The sequence below is a fragment of the Salmo salar genome, chromosome ssa09, assembly GCF_905237065.1.
Source record: "Salmo salar chromosome ssa09, Ssal_v3.1, whole genome shotgun sequence".
NCBI classification, from domain to species: Eukaryota; Metazoa; Chordata; class Actinopteri; order Salmoniformes; family Salmonidae; genus Salmo; species Salmo salar.
The window spans coordinates 51,538,807-51,544,806 of NC_059450.1; positions in this window are offsets into that span (position 1 = coordinate 51,538,807).

The window sequence follows — 6,000 nt, forward strand, 5'->3', positions numbered from 1 at the left end:
CTATCCTAACCCTATCCTTACCCTAACCTAACCCTATCCTAACCATATCCTAACCCTTACCTAACCCTAACCTAACCCTTACCTAATCCTATCCTAACCCTCTCCTTAACCAAGAGTACTAATCTGGAGGTTGCTGATCCTATAGGTCTATCTATCAGTAACCTCAAGGGGTGGGTGTGGGGCCAAGCCTACTAATCTGGAGGAAGTGTTAGGAGCTGTTCAGAATAGGATATCATTCAAGGTAGAATAGGATATCATTCCAGGTGGAATAACATGAGTTGGTTGACCCTCCAATGGTATCCTTCATTTTCTCTCATTTTAGGAACAGCATCAGATCTTTGAGCCAAAGAGAGGCTAAAGGAGGATTGACAGATTTCCAATCCGATAAAATCCTTCTGCGGGCCAACAGGGAGGCAAAGCTAATGGCATCTAGCGGTCTGTTGGTCAGAGAAGGATTGTTGTTTGGTATTCCAAAAATAGACATTGCAGAAATGTCTATTTTTGGAATACCAAACAACAATCCTTCTCTGACCAACAGACCGCTAGATGCCATTAGCTGCAACTTTATAATCAAATGCTTCAGAAAGGGTTTTAAATATAGTGGACCAGTAGTTGGTCAGACAGGGACAGGAGGAGCTTCCACTTCCACAAGAGGAGCTTCCACAAGAGGAGCTTCCACAAGAGGAGCTTCCACTTCCACAAGAGGAGCTTCCACAAGAGGAGCTTCCACAACAGGAGCTTCCACAAGAGGAGCTTCCATTTATCCTAAGTAAGACACTATTCCAGACTTCATCAGAGATCTCGCCACCATGTTCCATTTCCCACTCAGATCGGATTTTATTGAGTGACGGGTGATCAAGGGACATGATTATGAAAAAAAATATGGCATACGAGTCCCTTTAGTTGAAAAGTATTTTTTTTCAAAAGGGCGTCCAAACCCGATCTGGGTGATATAACTGGAAAGGTTGAGTTTTGAGTGCAAATAAACTGGTGGATTTGGAAATATCTAAATAGATTTGAATGGAGTAGATTACATTTGAATGGGAGGTCATCGAAATTGGCAAATGTGCCATCGATACAACCGTCATTGAACTTATTAAGGCCATTCCTCTACCACAGCCTGAAAGCTGAATCCAGTTTGCCTGGAAGGGAAGAGGGGGTTATTACATATAAGACCTTGAATAGAGAAATCACAGAATTTAAAATGTGGACGCAATTGAGTCCAAATTCTAATAGTATTGACAACAATTGGATTGGATGTGTAGCGTGAAGCAGAAAGATGGAGATTGGAAGTGACTAAAGCCGACAAAGAGGAAGAGAAACAGGAGTTGGCCTCTGTTTGACACCAGTCAGTTTCTGGGGTGTGAAGCCAGCAAATATTATTTTGCTGCCCTGTAATAATACATAAAGTTAGGAATGGCTAGTCCTCTGTGGGTTTTTTCTGGAGGAATGCTTTATGTATTCTTGGATTCCCACCTCCCCACAGAAAAAAAGATAGAAGCTTTTTCACTGAAGTGAAAAAAAGACTTTGGTAAAAAAAAAAAAAAAGAGGGAGACATTGGAACAAGTACAGAAATCTGGGCAATACATTTGTCTTGATACAATTCACTTTATCAGCTAAAGTATCCTCCATTTTTGAAAGTCCAGTTTAAGTTTGCTAATCAGGGGAGTACTCATCATGGAGGGAAGACAAGGTACGTGTGATATTGATCTCTAAACATTTAAAGCCAGACTTGGACATACGAAGTGGAATAGTATCCTGTGGAATTTGTAATGCTAATTAATTATTAGGAAAACATTCACTTTTTGAGATATTCCATTCATAACCTGAGGAAACTTTGTGTTCCAGTCCCCATCTGTAGATACCATGTATTGAGGGTGTGACCTTTAGCATAATAAAAAGGGGTTCTATTGCCAGGGAAAATCACAGAGGGGACATTGGACATCCCTGGTATGTGACCCTTGATAATGGAAAAATACTGTGAACAAAGTTTGTTTGTAAGTACTGATGCCTTGGGCGATAAGCACAGCCAGAAGAGGACTGGCCACCCCTCAGAGCCTGGTTCCTCTCTAGGTTTCTTCCTAGGTTCCTGCCTTTCCAGGGAGTTTTTCCTAGCCACCGTGCTTCTAAACTCAGCAAAAAAAGAAACATCCCTTTTTCAGGACTCTGTCTTTCAAAGATAATTCGTAATAATCCAAATAACTTCACAAATCTTCATTGTAAAGGGTTTAAACACTGTTTCCCATGATTTTTCAACCATAAACAATTAATGAACATGCACCTGTGGAATGGTCGTTAAGACACCAACAGCTTAGGCAATTAAGGTCACAGTTATGAAAACTTAGGACACTAAAGATGCCTTTCTACTGACTCTGAAAAACACCAAAAGAAAGATGCCCAGGGTCCCTGCTCATCTGCATGAAAGTGCCTTAGGAATGATGCAAGGTGGCATGAGGACTGCAGATGTAATAAATTGCAATGTCCATACTGTGAGATGCCTAAGACAGCGCTACGGGGAGACAGGACGGACAGCTGATCGTCCTCGCAGTGACAGACCACGTGTAACAACACCTGCACAGGATCGGTACATCCGAACATTACACGTGTGGGACAGGTACAGGATGGCAACAACAACTGCCCGAGTTACACCAGGAACGCACAATCCCTCCATCAGTGATGTTGAGATGTGTCTGTTACTTGAACTCTGTGAAGCATTTATTTGGGCTGCAATTTCTGAGGCTGGTAACTCTAATGAACTTATCTTCTGCAGCAGAGGTAACTCTGGGTCTTCCTTTCCTGTGGCGGTCCTCATGAGTCCCAGTTTCATCAGAGCACTTGTGATTTTTGCAACTGCACTTGAAGAAACTATCAAAGTTCTTGAAATGTACCATATTGACTGACCTTCATGTTTTAAAGTAATGATGGACTGTCATTTGTTCTTGCCATAATATGGACTTGGTCTTTTACCAAATAGGGCTATCTTCTGTATACCACCCCTACCTTGTCACAACACAACTGATTGGCTCAAACGCATTAACCTCTTGGGGCTAGGTGGGACGCTAGCGTGCCACCCGTGGTGCACTCCATCAACAGCAGGTGCATTTCAAGAGCGGCAAATTTGAATCCAAATAAATGTCAAAATTCAAATTTTTCAAAAATACAACTATTTTACACCATTTGAAAGATAAACATCTCCTTAATCTAACCACGTTTTACGATTTCAAAAAGGTTTTACGGCGAAAGCATAAATTTAGAGTATGTTAGGACAGTACATTTACAAGAGTTGTGTGTAATGTTTTGTCAAGTCAAAGACAGGGTCACCAAAACCATAAAACCAGCTAAAATGATGCACTAACCTTTTACAATCTCCATCAGATGACACTCCTAGGACATTATGTTAGACAATGCATGCATTTTTAGTTCTATCAAGTTCATATTTATATCCAAAAACAGCGTTTTACTATGGCATTGATGTTGAGGAAATCGTTTCCCTCCAATAACCGGCAGTCAAGTCAGCGTCACAAATTAAATAATTAAAATTAGAAAACATTGGTAAAATATTATATTGTCATTTAAAGAATTATAGATTTACATCTCTTGAACTCAATCAACTTGCCAGATTTAAAAATAACCTTACTGGGAAATCACACTTTGCAATAATCTGAGCACTGCGCCCAGAAAAATACGCGTTGCGATACAGACTAGACGTCATGTTGGGGAGATCTAAAATCGAAAATACAATGTAAATAATCCATTACCTTTGATTCTCTTCATCAGATGTCACTTCCAGGTATCACAGGTCCATAACGAATGTAGTTTTGTTCAAAAAAGCTCATCATTTATGTCCAAAAATCTCCGTCTCGTTAGCACATGATGTAAGCCAGCCGGACTTCTCGTCATGAACGAGGGGAAAAAATATATTTCCGTTCGTTCAAACATGTCAAACGTTGTATAGCATAAATCATTAGGGCCTTTTTAACCAGAACATGAATAATATTCAAGGTGGACGAATGCATACTCTTTTATAACGTATTGGAACGAGGGTACCCAACATGAACTCGCGCGCCAGGTGTCTAATGGGACATCATCGTTCCATGGCTCTTGTTCGGTCAGATCTCCCTCCAGAAGACTCAAAACACTTTGTAAAGGCTGGTGACATCTAGTGGAAGCAATAGGAAGTGCCAAAATATTCCTAAACCCCTGTGTTTTTCAATGGGATAGGTTTAAAGTCAATACAACACATCAGGTATCCACTTCCTGTCAGAAAATGTCTCAGGGTTTTGCCTGCCAAATGAGTTCTGTTATACTCACAGACACCATTCAAACAGTTTTAGAAACTTTAGAGTGTTTTCTATCCATATATAATAAGTATATGCATATTCTAGTTACTGGGTAGGATTAGTAACCAGATTAAATCGGGTACATTTTTTTTATCCAGACGTGCAAATGCTGCCCCCTAGACCCAACAGGTTAAGAAGGAAAGAAATTCCACAAATTAACTTTTAATAAGGCACACCTGTTAATTGAAATGCATTCCAGGTGACTACCTCATGAAGCTGGTTGAGAGAATGCAACGAGTGTGCAAAGCTGTCATCCAGGCAGAGAGTGGCTACTTTGAAGACTCTAAAATATAAATTCGATTTTGATTTGTTTAACGCTTTATTGGTTAATACATGATTACATATGTGTTATTTCATAGTTTTGATGTCTTCACTATTATTCTACAATGTAGAAAATTGTAAAAATAAAGAAAAACCCTGGAATGAGTAGGTGTGTCCAAACTTTTGACTCGTACTGTATATTGATGATTTATAAAGTCATCAGTTAGGCTGTTGATGTAACGGCTATCGTATAGAGGGGACCAAAGCGCAGCGTGTTGATTGCTCATTATGATATTTATTAACTCAAAAACCACTAAAGACAAAATAACAAACGACAAACGATCAGAATACAGTTCTGTCAGGTACAGAGACTAAACAGAAAATAACTGCCCACAAACACAGGTGGAAAAAAACCCTACTTAAATATCTCCAATTAGAGGCAACGAGGACCAGCTGCTTCCAATTGGAGATCAACCCCCCCCAAAAAACAACATAGAAATAGAAACATAGAATTAAACATAGAAATAGAAAACATAGAAAAACACCCAAAAACACCCTCTGTCACGCCCTGACCTACTCTACTATAGAAAATGACATCTTACAAACGTCAGGACATGACAGTTGATTATAGACCTAATTAAGTTATGGTTTTCTTTCTCCTCACTTTTCTTAGACAATAAGGTAAGGGCTATTTCCTCTTCTCCTAACTCTGCTGCTGCCTCAGCCGCATTGTTATCAACACCAATATGCTGGTTAACGTTGCTATTTTGCACACATAGTCTAGGAAAAAGCACCAATTCAACAGCGCTCGGATGTGTCTCAGAACCGCGAAACAGCGACCACTATCCAACGCGGGAGAAAAAGCATCTGTTTATAAAATAATAAAAAAATAATTAGTGTTGCATCATTGTTCCTAGGTAATATAACCATTTACACGTTATAGAGTGATGGACTGTGGCATCCCCACGGCCTCCACAATGGATCAGTCCACTCAGACAGGAGCCACTCAGACAGGAGCCACTCAGACAGGAGCCAATCAGACAAGAGCCACTCAGACAGGAGCCACTCAGACAGGAGCCACTCAGACAGGAGCCAATCAGACAGGAGCCAATCAGACAGGAGCCACTCAGACAGGAGCCACTCAGACAGGAGCCACTCAGACAGGAGCCACTCAGACAAGAGCAAATCAGACAGGTGTCTTATACACTATGATTAGTATTTATTTTGCTCCTGCTCGACTAAAGAAATCTCGATCGACCAACAGCCTATCAACCAACAATCGTTCAGTCGACTAAATGGGGTCAGCTCCAAACCAGACTGAGTCATTACCATTCCTCAGACGTTATAACTCAAAGAAAAGGAAGATAGAGTTTTGATCTTTTTTTGGGGGAGGATAAT